The sequence below is a fragment of the Aethina tumida genome, chromosome 4 (genome assembly GCF_024364675.1).
Source record: "Aethina tumida isolate Nest 87 chromosome 4, icAetTumi1.1, whole genome shotgun sequence".
In the NCBI taxonomy this organism is placed as follows: Eukaryota; Metazoa; Arthropoda; class Insecta; order Coleoptera; family Nitidulidae; genus Aethina; species Aethina tumida.
In genome coordinates this window covers 2621242-2640009 of record NC_065438.1, presented here as the reverse complement: position 1 = coordinate 2640009, position 18768 = coordinate 2621242, and the positions used below count along the sequence as shown (strand labels likewise).

The 18768-nt window shown below is 26.9% G+C and overlaps 1 long non-coding RNA gene and 1 other non-coding gene across 4 annotated transcripts in view; one reads left to right on the top strand and one right to left on the bottom strand.

The window, feature by feature from the left end:
- Window positions 1–18768, top strand: part of LOC109605693 (uncharacterized) — a 36072-nt gene that overhangs the window by 9038 nt on the left and 8266 nt on the right. For all 3 annotated transcript variants that reach the window (XR_007547797.1, XR_007547796.1, XR_007547795.1), the window contains 2 exons: window positions 4841–4939; window positions 9750–10076. This is a non-coding gene — a long non-coding RNA (uncharacterized LOC109605693). The remainder of the gene's footprint in view (window positions 1–4840; window positions 4940–9749; window positions 10077–18768) is intronic.
- On the bottom strand, window positions 10606–10678 carry Trnak-uuu (transfer RNA lysine (anticodon UUU)). Its single transcript has one exon. It is a non-coding gene; the product is annotated as a tRNA-Lys (tRNA).

The window sequence follows — 18768 nt, the reverse complement described above, 5'->3', positions numbered from 1 at the left end:
TCCTTAACATTCCTTAACTTAAGTAGGATTCCCCCTAATACTCTTTAGGTTCTTCAAATTTTTCAGATTTTTTCAGATTTTCTTCGGATTTTCAACATATTCTTTAACATTTTTAGATTCTCCTCAGATTCTCTTCATATTCTGTTCAGATTCCCTTCAGGTTTTCTTTAAATTCTCTTCAGATTCTCTTCAAATTCTTTTAAGATTTTTTTCAGATGTTCTAAAGATTCTTTAGACTTTTCACATTATTTAGATTCTCCTCAAATACTCTTCATGTTCTTTTTAGATTCTCACAGATTCTCTCCAGATTTTTTCAGATTCTTTCCAGATTCTTTTCAGATTCTTTCTTGAGATTCTTTAGATTCATTAAACTCTTTGAATTCTTTAGTTTCTTTAGATTCTCCTCAGATTTTCTTCATATTCTCTTCATATTCTGTTCAGATTTTCTTCAGATTTTTATCAGATTCTCTTCAGACTTTCTACAGATTTTTTAGACTCTTCGTTTTCTTTAGATTCTCTTCATATTCTTTTGAGATTCTCCACAGATTCTCTTGAGATTTTCTTCAGATTCTCTTCAAATTCCTTTCAGATTCCCTTTAGAATATCTTCAGATTCTTTAGATTCGTTGAACTCTTTGGATTCTTTTGCTTCTTTAGATTCTCCTTAGATTCTCTTCATATTCTCCACAGATTCTCTTCAGATTATTTTCAGATTATCTCCAGATTCTCTTCAGATTCTCTAGTTTTTTAGATTCTCTTCAAATTCTCTTCTGGTTTTTCAGATTATTTAGATTCTTTAGATTCTTCTTATTTTCAAATTAATCAACTTGAATAATACATATTTATATTTCAAATAAAATCACATTAGTTTTATACGAATACGACTTTTTTTTAATTTGAAATTTAATTATTTAATTATTAAACTAATTAGAAATAAGAATATTAAATAAGCAAGATTAACTTATTGGCTTACATTAATACAACTAATCCTTTTGAATTGCAAATGAGTGTAAATCTAGTCGAAATCAAAATTAATATTGACACTAATAAATAAACTAACTTAATCTCTTATTGATTTAGTTCGTTATATATTTACAACTTAATTGTCAAGTCATAAATAATAATAATCGTATTTAATTTTAGCAATTTATACCTTCAATATAAAGTAACTTAGAGGCCAACCTTGAACCACTTTTATGTTAATAATTTAATTGCACCCCCTAAATTTATAAATATAGTTTGAATCTTTAACATCTAAATATAAAAAAAGTAAGAGAACATAACGGTAATCAAATAAAATTATCAGTAACAGTATCTTCAGGTTGAAGTAAAAGCCATGCATCATAAATCAACCCTTCCAACCCCCGTACGCTAACTGTACCACCTAACGGTTCTCCGACATCCCCGACTACCAAAACACGTAATTCGCCACGCCATATCAATTTATCAGGAAGCAGTAAATGTTTGACCAACTTTCTACCCCCCGTGAATAATTCGGGCAATAAATCCAAACAGTAATGCGGTTTTCTTAGCCGAGGTGGTAAACCAACCCTGATGGCATCTTGTCCGCTACCAGGAAAACTTAATGGTGTTACGCCGGGGGTTTTGAAATATGGCCTTTAATTATGTCAGTGGTGGTTCATTTGAATTTTACTGTCAGAGTATGAATGCCCGAGTAACTTTCTAGATTTTGGGGGTTGCGAAAATGTGGCTGCAATGTGTTTCATCCAGCACGTAATGAGAAATATTTTTGTTTGTCCCATTGAATCAATTGAACAAAAACCAAAGATTTTTGTGTGATATGAAAGTTAATTTGAATATTGTGTGTACCTGTGAAGCTGGTGGTCATAAATTAGGGGGCTTAAGCCAATAAATGGGGAAGAAGTTGATGAACACCATAAAATTGATAATCCCCATTTGTCAAATTATTTACAAATATTGACTTGATTTCATGGGGTTATTTGCTCATTATCCCTTTAGCCAAAAATTGTAAACTTAATCCTTTCGTTAAAATTCCGGTAGCTCACCAAAATAATCTCTTATTGTAAATCTGCAGCAATGATTTACAACCCTTTCGTTTTGAATAACAATAAGAGGATTTTAAGTGTGTGACCATCGTAAATTTTAATAATCTTCGATGAGTTTTTTGGAGACTTCAACAGTGCGTCAGACGAAGAACTTAACATCTGTGATCTGAATTTATTTCTAGTTAAGTCCATGAGATCATCACAATAAAATTCTTGTAGTTTACACTTTTCCCCAGGTCGATTCGCCATAAATATATTCATTCATTCTGGCTGAGGTAAATAAGAGAAAGGCTTTCGCCAAATTTATCAGATGAATTTAAGTAGAAATAAGGTTATATCATTTAGTGTAAACAAGTGACGCACAAAGTCAAAGACCTGCCGAAAAAAGTAGAACTTTTACTCTAATATTGTGTTAATTGTTTTATGCATTGGTGTTTGCTTTGCGAATTATTACGGTGAACGGCCTAAAAATAAAATAAGAAACTCGCCTCCACTCTAGTGGTTGTAAATAACTGAAATTTATGATTTAGACAATTTTCAGTAGCACCAAATAATCCCTTGGTCACTTTAACGAGTTATAATGGAGGTCGTATAAAGTTAAGCTGATTTTAAATTCAAATCATCGACATGGCACAGGTAATTCAACCTGTTGAACCCACTCGAATTATTTAGAGGATCGGTTATAAAAACTTTATAAATATTTTGTCATGTTATTAATAAACCTCCACAAAAAAACAAACAACAACAACAATGGCAAGTGTTTTATGTAATCGAACATCGGTGCAGAGATTCAATAAATCATTGTTCGTGGGATGATAATGAAACAATAATAATATGATTGTTAGATAAATATTGTTATTGTACATCTGCTTCCCGAACACTTGAACAAATAATGACTAATTTGAATGAATATGACTTGTGAAAAATTTAATTTAATATATTAATTAATACTTGTTAAATAATCATGCTTTTGTGTGCTTTTTAATTAACTAGATTTTGCTATTAAAACAACTAAAATATAGTTTTAGTTTTAAACTCAAAATTTTTAAATACTTTTATTTTTATTTGAACAAATAGTCGATATAAAAATTAAATTATTCTTTAGATTTTTTAATACGTTATTTAAATTCAGTTGATTTATATATTTTTTAAGGATTGTTAATATTAAAATCTTGTTAATTAAATACATTAAATAACCATCATCATTATTTTTTAATTTTAAATTATAGATCCTTCAGATTCAGTAGATTTATTATATTTTTATAAGTAGTTTCTTTGTTATATTCTTTAATTTTCAAGGTTCTTTATTTTTTTTTTAATTCTATGAATTCGTTCCACTTTTTGAGTTTTTGATTCAAATTATATCCTTCTAGATTCTTCTTTTATTAAATATTAGAAAAAATTAAAAGTAAAAGGCAGTAAAGCATAAAATGTTTTAAAAAAGTTTGAATATCCAAATTTTCATATATTTTTTCTACTTATTGAAAACGTAGTCTTTAAATTTTTATTTTTTAGAAACTTTAAATCCTTTGGATTCACAAGTTCATTATTATATTCTTAGATTTGTTTGTTCTTCTTATAAGTTCTTCAAATCATTTAGATTTATTATATTTTTAAATTTTTCTAGTTTTGTTTGTATGTTCTTAAGATATTTATTAAATTTTCAAGGTTTTTTAATTTTTACATTCAAAAAATTGTTAATTTTAATGGGGTTTTCTTCTCAGATTCTCTTCATATTCTTTTCAAATTCTCCACAAATTTTCTTTAGATTCTTTTCAGTACTTTTTATACTTTTAAATTGTTTAGATTCTTCAGATCATTTAGATTTATTATATTTTTAGATTTTCTCTAGTTTTCTTTTTATATTTTTAAAATATTTATTAAATATTCAACGTTTTTTAACATTAACATTCAAAAAATTATTAATTCTATTCAGGTTTTCTCTTCAGATTCTCTTCATATTCTGTTCATATTCTCTTGAGATTCTCTTCAAATTCTCCTCAGATTCCTCTTCATCTTCTCTTCATATTCTTTTCAAATTCTCCACATTTTCTTCAGATTCTCTTCAGTTTTTCAGTATTTTTTATATTTTTAAATTCTTTAGGTTCTTCAGATCATTTAGATTTATTATCATTTATATTTATTTTTAGATTTTCTCTAGCTTTTATATTCTTCATATATTTAAAATAAAGGTTTTTTAATCTTAAAATTCAAAAAATTGTTAATTCTATTCAGGTTTTCTCTTCAGATTCTCTTCATATTCTGTTCATATTCACTTAAAAGTCTCTTCAAATTTTCCTCAGATTTCTCTTCATTTTCTCTTCATATTATTTCAAATTCTCCACAGATTCTCTTCATATTTTTTTCAGATTCTTTTCGGATTGTCTTCAGTTTTTCAGTATTTTTTATATTTTTATATTCTTTAGGTTCTTGTTTCTACTTAATTTTTGAGGAATTTTTGGATTCGATAAGTTTATTATATATTATTAGATTTGTTAGTTCTTATTTAAATTTTTAAGAATTTTTAAATATTGACGATTTTGAAGAAAGAAGAAAGATTTTGTAAATCTATTAAAATCTTTCTTCTTTTTGAATTTTTAATTCAAATTGTATCCCTCTAAATTATTTAGTTATTCTCTCTAAATTTTCATGTATTACTTACTGAAACGAAGTTTTTAGTTTTTCTTCATTATTTTTGAATTTAAATTATGTTCCTTCTTTTTTTGTTATTATTATAAGTTGTATTTATTGAAAATAAATAATGTATGTTTATTTTAATAGTAGAAATGTAACGGTTCTTTAATTTATTTTTAGAGTTGCACCGCGGTGCCCCTTTAAACCACCATAATCCGAACCACCGGACCAGACTCATTGTGATACAATCTCGGAACAAGTCAACATCATCACGGACAGGTAAGGTCTTCCACACCGCGGCGGGCAACCACGAAATTACAACTATTACTCCACACTTGTCCATCTCGAAAACCAGATCCCGCAAACGAAACCGGCCCCAAATCGTGCCCGATTTAAGGTCCCGAATCGCCGAAAACTGGTCCGCATCCGATTGGTTCATTGACTCGTGACTCGGTCCTAACCTAGCGTAAGCGAAGCTCTCCGGCCACCGGCCACTTTCGAACCATGCCAGGCCCCGACATTCCACCCTACATTGTTCAATCCATAATCCGTGTGCGATGTCCGAAAATGAATTTCCGATGACGTTATGTCACTTATAACTTTATGCGTCGGAATGTTTTTCTTTTTATGTGAAGCTGGCCCACCGTATGAATATTAATTTGGCGCACGCAGCCTCAATTCGGTTCGATTGTTCGTCGTTTCGTTGGCCTTTAATTTTCGCAGTGAAAATCCCACCGGTTCTTTGGAAAGTCATTCGCAAATTATGTATGAAATCGCCATGAGGAGGAAACCTCAATTACTAAAAAAGTATTTTAGAGCCAACAGCTTTGTTCCACATCCAAAACAACGTGATAAAAAGCAAGATAACTTTGACTTGAGACGATTCATGGGCAAAATATGGATTCCGCAATGGTGAACATTGTTTTTTATTAAAGAATCAGTGATTCATTTTTCAGCTTCTATGTAACTCGTGAACTATGAGTACTGTATGGAACAGAAAAGGTGGGCTCAAATAGGGCTAAGCCCGAAGAATAAGCAGGGTGAGATAGACTTCTTATTTTCAGCATCAAATTGTTACTTATGTAACATACTATAACATTATTACTCCAACAATTCTGGAAATATTTGAGCTGAGTTTTATGAATGTTTTTTATTGTAAAGGATAAAATCACCTATTTTGAATGATTGAAACTAAATTGTAACTTTGGTGTAGAAGGAAGTCTTATCACCATAAGCCTCTACCAACCTTTGGTGAGGTTCCATAATTGATTTCTTAAAATGGGGCACTAACAGTATTGAATGACCATAATGCTGTTTACTCTTCATCATTTCAATTGTTTAATAAACACTCAAATATTACATTTTTAATTGTTGCTGTAACTATTATTATTTATTGCCAAGTACCAGGACTTAGTGCCCCACCTAACCCACCTAAGACTTTAAAATATATTTAATTCTATAAAATATTTTGTAATTCTTCAGTGTAACAAGTCCACATTTATTAGAATAAATAGAATACAAATAAAAAATATGTCAAAGAATTCAAAGAAAATATTTATTTTATTTATTTATTAAAGAATTTTTGGGACAATTTCAAAAAAATATTTAATTTTCACTAATATTTCAAATTAATATATTAAAAATTAATTAATTAATTATTAATAACTAAAATAAATAAAAAAAATTAAATATAATAGTTTTAATATAACTAAAATTAAAAAATTAAAAAACTCTCTATTTTAATACTTATAGATATTAATTTGTTACAAATGTAATGAAAAAATAAAATTATATTAAAATAAAACAAAATTAAATTAAATAAATTAAATAAATAAAATAAATAAAATAAATAAAATAAATAAAATAAATAAAATAAATAAAATAAATAAAATAAATAAAATAAATAAAATAAATAAAATAAATAAAATAAATAAAATAAATAAAATAAATAAAATAAATAAAATAAATAAAATAAATAAAATAAATAAAATAAATAAAATAAATAAAATAAATAAAATAAATAAAATAAATAAAATAAATAAAATAAATAAAATAAATAAAATAAATAAAATAAATAAAATAAATAAAATAAATAAAATAAATAAAATAAATAAACTAAAATAAATAGAACATAAAATAATTAATCGAAAAAAAAAATTAAATTATAAAAATCTTTAAATAACTTTATGTTCAAAGAAATGAACTAATGACTTTATAAAAATTCGTAATTTATGAAAAATAAAGTTAAAATTAATTAAAAATAACATTCTTAAACAAGTTCTGTAGAAATAAACTTTTAAATAATAAAATGGAGGAAAGTCTAGACATATCAAAAAAGTTAGATTAGGTACACAGTGTTTATTTCATTTTTAATTCATATTTTAAAATATCAATCAATTAAATGAGTTTGTTATATTCAAAGAAATAAATTGATTAATTGAATATTAAAAATATATAGGTAACAAAAAAATGAATGAAATAAAAAAAATGTGAAACAAAGCTTTTAAAAGCCTCAGAAATAAAAAAAAAATGACTGATTTTAAAATTTTGAAAATGAAATTATAAAATAATTGAAAATATTTGTAAAAAATCAAAGAAACATTCTAAAAAAAAAAATAAAATATACCTAAAAATATAAAATTATAAAAAAAATATTGTGGATATTGAAAATAATTATAAAAACTGAAAATCCCTGTATATTAAATTATTTTATTCAACTAATATTAAAATATTGAAATTGCGAAAATCAATCTTGTAATTTTGTCCCACTCATTCTTCCGTATTCTTCGCGAAGTGTCAAACGAAATGTGTTACGACCCAAGTTTATTGAACTCTTCGCTATCTAGAACAGTTTAAACTCAATTAAATTTTCGTTTCGTTCGTCCGCTGTTTATACGCACAATGCACGTAAAATCGTTTCGCAAAAATCCGTCCCAGCAACGATTTAATAATTTCAACAACAAAATAATTTTTATGTAGCTTAAGAGTTGAATGTTGTAAAATTTGATGGTAGAACGAGCATAGGTGAACAACTGATGATAAAAGTTAATTGACTTCTGAGATGTGTATTCCATTTTAATCAGAAATTAATTAGTGCCGGGGTAATGACACCGCGAGTTATGGTTTAGAAACAATACATATTTTACTTTCAATTATTTCATTCGAAATTCCACCGGTTGTAAAAAAAACTTAACTATTCGTTTCCGGCCATAGTTTATATATATATTTAGATAATAATTAATGAATTCACTGGTAAAATAATTTTATTAGTCCGGGAAGGAAGTACTACCAGTTTTTATAGATATTCAAAGTTATTCTTCCAAAACATAATTTAATAATTTTGTAACTTATATGTTAATTGTTCATTGTGGAGAATGATTAGCCACTTTTTTATCTACAAAGGTTTAAAAATAGTCTAATGTTAATGTAATGTTCAAATATAAGGATAATATTACTAGATATTTTAATTTATTGATATCAATATTAATTCTATAACTTCAATTGGACTCACCAAACGTTGATGTACTCAGTATCAAAAGAGAGTTTTGTCTAACTTCTTAATTTTATAATTTTTTGAAAGGCTGTTAGAGAGTACTAAATCCTGACAACCATGTCCTGTCAAAAAAAGTATTATCAAGAATTCATTTTTAAGTTTTTAAGATATAGATTAGGGTGTCTAACACCACTGGTTCATTAGAAAAAACAATTTTTCCTTCTAATTTGCCAATTTAAGAAGCAATTTTGACATTTAATTATTTATCTTTGGTAGATTTACCATATTTTTGATTATAATCTTCTTTCAACAACTCTCAATGATATGATATTAAACATTGGAAGAGATATAACTCTTTAACTTCAATTCAGCTGAACAAAAGTTGGTATAATTGATAACAAAAGGGAGTGTTTTTTATCTAACCTCTTAATTTTATAATTTTTTAGAAAGGCTGTTAGAGAGTACTAAATCCTGACAACCATGTCCTGTCAAAAAAAGTATTATCAAGAATTCATTTTTAAGTTTTTAAGATATAGATTAGGGTGTCTAACACCACTGGTTCATTAGAAAAACCAATTTTTCCTTCTAATTTGCCAATTTAAGAAGTAATTTTGACTTTTAATTATTTATCTTTGGTAGATTTACCATATTTTTGATTATAATCTTCTTTCAACAACTCTTAATGATATGATATTAAACATTGGAAGAGATATAACTCTTTAACTTCAATTCAGCTGAACAAAAGTTGGTATAATTGATAACAAAAGGGAGTGTTTTTTGTCTAACCTCTTAATTTTATAGTTTTTTAGAAAGGCTGTTAGAGAGTACTAAATCCTAACAACCATGTCCTGTCAAAAATTTTGTCATTTAATTATTTATCTTTGGTAGATTTACCATATTTTTGATTATAATCTTCTTTCAACAACTCTTAATGATATGATATTAAACATTGGAAGAGATATAACTCTTTAACTTCAATTCAGCTGAACAAAAGTTGGTATAATTGATAACAAAAGGGAGTGTTTTTTATCTAACCTCTTAATTTTATAGTTTTTTAGAAAGGCTGTTAGAGAGTACTAAATCCTAACAACCATGTCCTGTCAAAAATTTTGTCATTTAATTATTTATCTTTGGTAGATTTACCATATTTTTGATTTTAATCTTCTTTCAGCAACCCCTAATGATATGATGTTGAACATTGGAAAAGATATAACTCTTTAACTTCAATTTAGCTAAACAAAAAATAGTATACTTGGTATTAAAAAAGAGTTTTCTTTATTCTAACTCCTTTTTTACTTCAGCCATTAGTGAAGGTAAGATGGCTACTTCATAGAATTGAAGAAGTTGGTGACGTTAACTTTCCTTTTAAAGATTTATTCGAAGAAGTATAAACTATAGATCAGTCATTAACATCAACATTCTCAATCCTGTAACTACTTCCAATGAATTCCATTCGAGTTATCCACACAATGATGATAAAAATCTCTATAAATTATTGAATAATATTGGATAATCTTCAACTTCTACTAATTCTATTTATAAGTCGGAGTGTCAAAGCAAAGCAAACATCCCAACGGTTATTTTTATTGGTTACAGATCAAAATTCCACGAGAAGACCGCCGGTCCATAAATCCAAGCAGATTTCAATCCGCGTTGGCGCTGCGGTCTTGAAGATGTGGCAATGACAGTCAAAAAAGGCCATTGCCAACTTGATTGCAACACGATGGTCCCGTGAAACGAGTCGGTTCGTCGACCCCGACTCGTAATGTGTTACGCCAACAACACCACGGTACCATCCAAGACGTACGCCATTGACCAACAGCACGATGGAAGAGGGACCGCACCATTGGAGGCGTGTTGCAGCTTCGTCGCCGCAGTAGGTGTAAAAATGCTGCAAAATGAGGGCGAAAGGTAAACCGTAAGGTGTGTAATCAGAACGAAAAGGAATAGAATCTGCTGGGTACACAACGGTGTACGCTGAGACGCCGCGAAATTAATACACAGGAGAAATTTGCAAATTCACTTCGCTGCGATATTTATAAAGGTGAATACGGAGAGGAAATTGAGAATTATTAATAAATGGCGCAGATCATTTTATTGTATTCGTTGGAATGGACTGACGCTTGAAAACCGTAACTTTACTAATTGTTTCGGTAATTAAAATGATTGTAACGGGTACTGTTTTTTTCGTAACATTTACAGAAATTATTTATCTTTAATTAAACTCGTTATCATCACTGATATTCAAATTGTAAAATAATTTATTGGTTTTATTTTATTTTACTTTACACATTTTTAATGATAAAAAATAATTTTACTTACTTTTTAATTATGAATAATTACTTAAACAAAATATTTTTTATTACTGTTTAAAATAACGTATAAAAATTAATATATGTATCTCTATTTCAATTTAATAATTGAAAAACGAAGGCCAGAATAAAAAAAGTTACGCCCGAGCAGGGACTTGAACCCTGGACCCTTGGATTAAAAGTCCAATGCTCTACCGACTGAGCTACCCGGGCTCTTGTAAAACTTTATTTTAAAATTAAATTCTCCGTTACATATTACTGATTCCTATTTTAGATAAATATTATTAATTCAATAGTAAAATGACTTATTTGTCTAACAAATTAAATATCACTATAGAATTGTTCAATATATATTCACAATAAAACTAATGAAACAAAATAAATTTATAATGTACATGTTACATTGTAATTATTTACAATTTTGTAATTAAAACATTAAAAAGTAATATAATTTTAGTACTTAATTAAATATTAATATTAATTAATTTCAACAATTCAATAAACAAATTACTATTATAAATCATTTTAAAAATTTTAATTAATATAATAAAATAATTAATAAATAAATAAATAAAATATGTATATAGAATATTTAAAAATATTCCATATACATATATAACAAAATTATTAATAAAATACAAAAATGAAAGAAACTGATAAGAAAAATATAATTAAAAAAAATATATTATTATTATAATTATTATTATTATTATTATTACAGAGATTTTCTCTTTAAAAAATATCATTAATAAAATATATTAATAATATTTAAAAATATTTTAAAAACGTCAAAGATTATAGAAATATTCTTTTTAAAACTATTATTAAAAAATGAAATAATTAATCAATTAAAAAATTTCCTAAAATAAGAAAAATTAAGGTTAATAATTCTTAAACATAAATAAATAAATACTAAATTTAAATCTAGTTATGTAAAATGAACTATTCCAAAACCAAAAATTATGTTAATTAAATAAATTTAATAAATAAAAGAACCTATGAAACAAAATTATTTAAAAATATTTGAAAAAAGCATAATTATTTAACTTTTAAAAATTATAAAATAAAAAAATCGAGTCAAATAATACAGAAATATTCTTTATAAAAATATTATTAATAAAATATAACATTTACTTAATTAAAAAAAATCATAAAATAAGAAAAAATTCTTAAAAATGAATAAATAAATAATAAATTTAAATCTAGTTATCTTAAATACACTATACTAAAAACTAAAATTACATTAATTAAAAAAATAAAAAAACATATGAAACAAAAATATTTGAAAAAACATAAGAATTAATTTTAAAAAATAAATAAAATAAAAAAAAACAAATCAAAATTTATAAATATATTCTTTTCCAAATATTATTCATAAAATATAATAATTATTTAATCAAAAATGTATAGAGTAAGAAATATTGTTTATAAAAATATTATTAATAAAGTATAACATTTACTAAATTAAAAAAGTTTACAAAGTAAGAAATAATAAAGTTAAAAATTCTTATAAATGTATAAATAAATACTAAATTTAATTCTAATTGTAAAATATTCTATTCTAAAAACACACACTAAATTAATTTTTTTAAATTTTAAAAAATTCGTAGAACAAAATAAATGAAGTAATAAAACATAATTTATTTAAAAAAAAAATTCATAAATTCAAAATATTCACTTTTAAAATATTATTAATATAATATTATTATTACCTGTGTTAACTAATAAAGAAGTTTAATTTAAAAAAAGTTTATAAAATAAGCAAATCAGATTATTACGATTATTATTCTTGTTTTCACTATTATTATTATTATTATTAATAAAAAACATATTTCTAACTCTTCTTTTTCACTGACAAGATATTTTTTTTTTAAATTTTTATAATTGTTTTTTATCTTAATAATACTTTTAAATCCCATTTTAATAATTTTATGAATAAGAATATGTATTTAAAATAGAATTTCTGATCCTTATAATAATTATTATTTCCTTATAGTTTTTAGTGCTAATTTTGAGACTTTGAATGGACTTTGAGATATATAACATACTATATGAGAACATTTAAGGAACTTATTAGTTGGAACTATTCTTCAATAAACTCTGCAGTGATGTCGGAAGTATTGGGAAGTGTTGCAAAATTCAACGAAGTGCACTGTGTCGATAACCATCTTAAAATTGCAGTCCAAAACTGCAAAGATAATAACCCACGGCACATCGGGCCCTGAAACCAATTTTCCTGGTGCACATCGTGAAAGGTCAAAGTCAAGTTCGAGCGCAGGCCGGCAATAAGCAACAATACTGTTGCAAAATGATTGTTTAGGAGCCTTGCACGGTTATTCGCCAACCTAAATCGGCGAGTCGCGGCTCGGTTTTCTATTGTCGAGAGGCCGTTGCTCTTGCGGCAACGTAACAGAAACGAAATTCGAAGATGAACTCATTTCTTCTTCGTTTATTCTTGTCCATTGAGGACGTGCATAAGAGTTCGTCGACCCAGCTGGACGCACCGTGGCGCAAAAATGGACGATTAGCCAGCTCGGCTTAATTGAATTTGGTCGTACCTGATTGCTAAAATGATTTATGGGGAAGTAAACTCCTCCATTAATATTTTCATAGAGCTTTACTGTTCTACTAATTAAATAGGTAACTAGTAATGGAATCTAATTCCTTATTACTGCTTTAAATATAAAATTGGAGAATGGAATGGACACTCAAAGTTACTCCTCAAATTTTCCTCCTACTTTGTTTTCATGAATGAGAGTTTAAACAAATTCAGACTTTCTAATGACATCTGAGAGAATTGGCAAAGACCAAACAGCCAAAGCAACATATTTGGACCAATAATTATGTTCCTTAAAAGATAATTTTGGCTCAAGGACCAAAAATATTCACAAAAAAGACCAAGTACCTACTTTGTTTCCTTGAATAAGAGTTTAAACATTTTCAGGCTGTCTAATAACATCTGAGAGAATTGTCAAAGACCAAAAAGCCAAAGCAACATATTTGGACCAATAATTATGTTCCTTAAAAGATAATTTTGGCCCAAGGACCAAAAATATTCACACTGGAGGCCAAGAACCTACTTTGTTTCCATGAATAAGAGTTAAAAACAAATTTGGACTTTCTAAATACATCTGACAGAATTGACAAAGAACAAAAAGTCAAAGCAACATATTTGGACCAATAATTATGTTCCTTAAAAGATAATTTTGGCGCAAGGACCAAAAATATTCACACTGAAGGCCAAGAACCTACTATGTTTCCATGAATAAGAGTTAAAAACAAATTTGGACTTTCTAAATACATCTGACAGAATTGGCAAAGACCAAAAAGCCAAAGCAACATGTTTGGACCAATAATTATGTTCCTTAAAAGATAATTTTGGCACAAGGACCAAAAATATTCAGACTGAAGGCCAAGAACCTACATTGTTTCTATGAATAAGAGTTTAAACAAATTCGGGCTTTCTAATAACATCTGAGAGAATTGTCAAAGACCAAAAAGCCAAAACAACATATTTGGACGAATAATTATGTTCCTTAAAAGATAATTTTGGCACAAGGACCAAAAATATTCACACTGAAGGCCTAGAACCTACTTTGCTTCCATGAATAAGAGTTAAAAACAAATTTGGACTTTCTAAATACATCTGACAGAATTGGCAAAGACCAAAAAGCCAAAGCAACATGTTTGGACCAATAATTATGTTCCTTAAAAGATAATTTTGGCCCAAGGACCAAAAATATTCACACTGAAGGCCAAGAACCTACATTGTTTCTATGAATAAGAGTTTAAACAAATTCGGGCTTTCTAATAACATCTGAGAGAATTGTCAAAGACCAAAAAGCCAAGACAACATATTTGGACGAATAATTATGTTCCTTAAAAGATAATTTTGGCACAAGGACCAAAAATATTCACACTGAAGGCCTAGAACCTACTTTGCTTCCATGAATAAGAGTTAAAAACAAATTTGGACTTTCTAAATACATCTGACAGAATTGGCTAAGACCAAAAAGCCAAAGCAACATGTTTGGACCAATAATTATGTTCCTTAAAAGATAATTTTGGCCCAAGGACCAAAAATATTCACACTGAAGGCCAAGAACCTACTTTGTTTCCATGAATAAGAGTTAAAAACAAATTTGGACTTTCGAAATACATCTGACAGAATTGACAAAGACCAAAAAGCCAAAGCAACATGTTTGGACCAATAATTATGTTCCTTAAAAGATAATTTTGGCACAAGGACCAAAAATATTCACACTGAAGGCCAAGAACCTACTTTGTTTCCATGAATAAGAGTTAAAAACAAATTTGGACTTTCGAAATACATCTGACAGAATTGACAAAGACCAAAAAGCCAAAGCAACATGTTTGGACCAATAATTATGTTCCTTAAAAGATAATTTTGGCACAAGGACCAAAAATATTCACACTGAAGGCCAAGAACCTACATTGTTTCCATGAATAAGAGTTTAAACAAATTCGGGCTTCCTAATAACATCTGAGAGAATTGTCAAAGACCAAAAAGCCAAAGCAACATATTTGGACCAATAATTATGTTTCTTAAAAGATAATTTTGGCCCAAGGACCAAAAATATTCACACTGAAGGCCAAGAACCTACTTTGTTTCCATGAATAAGAGTTAAAAACAAATTTGGACTTTCTAAATACATCTGACAGAATTGATAAAGACCAAAAAGCCAAAGCAACATGTTTGGACCAATAATTATGTTCCTTAAAAGATAATTTTGGCACAAGGACCAAAAATATTCTCAGTGAAGGCCAAGAACCTACATTGTTTCTATGAATAAGAGTTTAAACAAATTCGGGCTTTCTAATAACATCTGAGAGAATTGTCAAAGACCAAAAAGCCAAAACAACATATTTGGACGAATAATTATGTTCCTTAAAAGATAATTTTGGCACAAGGACCAAAAATATTCACACTGAAGGCCTAGAACCTACTTTGCTTCCATGAATAAGAGTTAAAAACAAATTTGGACTTTCTAAATACATCTGGCAGAATTGGCAAAGACCAAAAAGCCAAAGCAACATGTTTGGACCAATAATTATGTTCCTTAAAAGATAATTTTGGCCCAAGGACCAAAAATATTCACACTGAAGGCCAAGAACCTACTTTGTTTCCATGAATAAGAGTTTAAACAAATCTGGACTTTCTAAACGCATCTGACAGAATTGGCAAATACCAAAAGGACCATGATGAGTAACATATTTGGCCCAATTATTGGCTTTATCACCTCGCCACACAAGTCACTTCTTTGTAACAATATCAGTTACATTAGTTGGGGAAAAAAAGTGACGCCGACAGATTTCTTAGGAAGCGAATTTCTTCTTAGCCCGTTCAGCCGTTCCACTTAGGCCAGTCAGACGAATTTTCTTCGCGAAAGCAACGCGGATAATCGGCCGAGTTTTCAGTGCGGCCGTCTGCTTCTCCGTAATTTTCTTCGGTATCATTTTCGCATTCGGATTGTCGTTTTCAAGAACTGCAAAGAGTTCGACGACCCGCCGGCATCTAATGTAGGTAACATAAGTGTGACGTCAACCGCGGACAAGCACCATGTTCCAGTGGTCTAGTTACAGGCCGCGGACTCGACGCGAGGAGTCTAGTTGCTAGAGCCTTGCACTTCTTCGTTTCGTCGTTTGTCTGTTCTTCTGTTCCTGTCTGTTTTCTATGTGCAACTATAGTAATGCGGTGGCACTGTGAAGAAATGTGCTGAGCTATATGGATCTCTTCAATGGTTTATTACTGTTTGGAACCATTCTGATTATCCACTTTTATCATATCTTTTATAACCTTTCATCTTTTGGTTCTTGAACATAATTTATTAAATATCAAGACATTGTTATATTCAAAATATATTTGAAAAATTTCTAAGAATTTGAATTTGAAATTTAGAAAAGTGTTTAGAATATCTTAAAGCTTTTAAAATATTTCTATAAACCTGATTCACTTCAAAAGAAATTAAAAATGTTCAGTATTAAAGTTAAAGGATAAAAATTTTATAAAGCTTTATAAACATTAATGTATTAATGTTCTAAAAATTACTCAACTCAAAAATTTCTTTAAACTGATTATCTTGAATAATTATAATTTATAACCTCTATATTATTGTATGTCTTTTTAAAATCATCTTTAAAAGCCACTTTAATAAATTTCATAAAGCTTTGGAAAGAATTGAGAGTTTCGTAAAGAAATATTTCTACAAACCTGATTTACTTCAAAAGAAATTAAAAATATTCAATATTAAAGTTAATTTTCATCTTTGAAAGCTACTTTAACAAATTTTATAAAGCTTTGAAAAGTTTCATAAAATATAGAATATCTTAATACTTAAAAATATTTCAATAAACTTGATTTACTTAAAAAAATAAAAACCTACAATATTAAAGACAAAAAATAAAAATTTTATAAATATCTTAAACTTTAAAATATTAAAATCCATAGAAAAATTAAAATCTTAAAAATTACTCAAAATATTTGAAAATATAATATTTTTTTAAGCTAATTATCTTAAATAATTATAATTTTTAGTCTCTGTAATACTGTATGTCTTTTTAAAATCATCTTTGAAAGCTAATTTAATAAATTTTATAAAGCTTTGGAAAGAGTTGAAAGTTTCATAAAGTTTACAATATCTTAAAACTAAAAAATATTTCAATAAACTTGATTTACTTAAAAAAAATAAAAACCTACAATATTAAAGACAAAAAATAAAAATTTTATAAAGCTTCTTAAACTTTAAAATATTAAAATCTTAAAAATTACTCAAAATATTTGAAGATATAATATTTTTTTAAACTTATAATGAATAATTATAATTTTTAATCTCTTTAATAATGTACGCCTTTTTAAAATCATCTTTGAAATGTACTTTAATAAATTTTATAAAACTTTGGAAAAAGTTGAACGTTTTATAAAATTTAGAACATCTTAAAACGTAAAAATAGTTCTATAAACTTGATTTACTTAAAAAAAATAAAAACGTACAATATTAAAGTCAAAAAATAAAAACTTTATAAAGCTTCTTAAAAATTACTCAAAATATTTGAAGAAATAATATTTTTTAGGCTAATTATCTTGAATAATTATAATTTTTAGTCTCTTTAATATTGTATGTCTTTTTAAAATCATCTTTGAAAGTTACTTCTATAATATTTTTTATCTTTTTAAAATCATCTTTGAAAGTTTTGAAATTGTATAAATTGTATGTCATAATTGGAAATGAATGAAACTAATACTTTAAAATTTTATTAAACTTCATGAAGCTTAGAATATTTTTAAACTGTAATATGTATTTAATTTCATTACTATTGAAATTTAATTAAAAATAATATATTTTCAAAATTATTTTTAAAACTTTTTTAACCTTGAATATTTTAAATAGTTATAAATATATATTTTCTGAAGCTTTCAATACTTTTCAAACATTATTTTGGAAAGTATAAAGAAAAACATATAAATTTTTGTAAAGCTTTGGAAAGAGTTGAAAGCTTCTTAAAGTTTAGAATTTCTATAAACCCAATTGAGTTCAAATCCAAAAATATTCATTATCTTAGAAAATATAAAGATTAATAATATAATATTAATTAATTATATTTTTAAATATTTTGTGAATTTCTCAAAACTTTTTCAAGTTTCTAGTTTTATAAATATTATATATTCCAGTTAATTATTCACTTACAAATGCGTTAAATATTCTAATTAACAATTTAGGAACACCAAAGGCAAACAGAAAATTTGTTTTCATCTTCAATGTGTACTTTAAAAGAAAGTTATAGTTATCAAAACAATTCCAAAAATCTTTTTTATGTCAAATAATATCAATATTGGAAACACAAACACCATCTTTATGGTCTTGGCGCAAAATTTAGACCCGATGCGATAATTACCAGCCAAAGTTGAACGAACCACGACATGAAAGTACATTATTAGTAAATTATTCTGTCTAATGCTAATTTCTTTTTTAGCGAACGAAAGAAAAATTAACAAAACCAGTTAGGTGTTAAAAGGGTCAGTTACTTTGAATCAGCACCACGTTTCGAACATTTAAAATACCTGTATTTAATTGGCCATTGGATGGACGCAGAATTTAACACAAGTCTTCTGACTGTCTATGATCAAGTAATGCTAGTTGGAATTTAAAACTGCAGTTAAGCGTTTCAGCTTGTTTTTTTACTAACAAAACAGATAAACAAAGTTTAATTGTGTTGGAGCTGATTGGGTGATGATTGACTGGAAAACTGATCAAAGATGGTGGATTCAGATTTAACGCATTTCC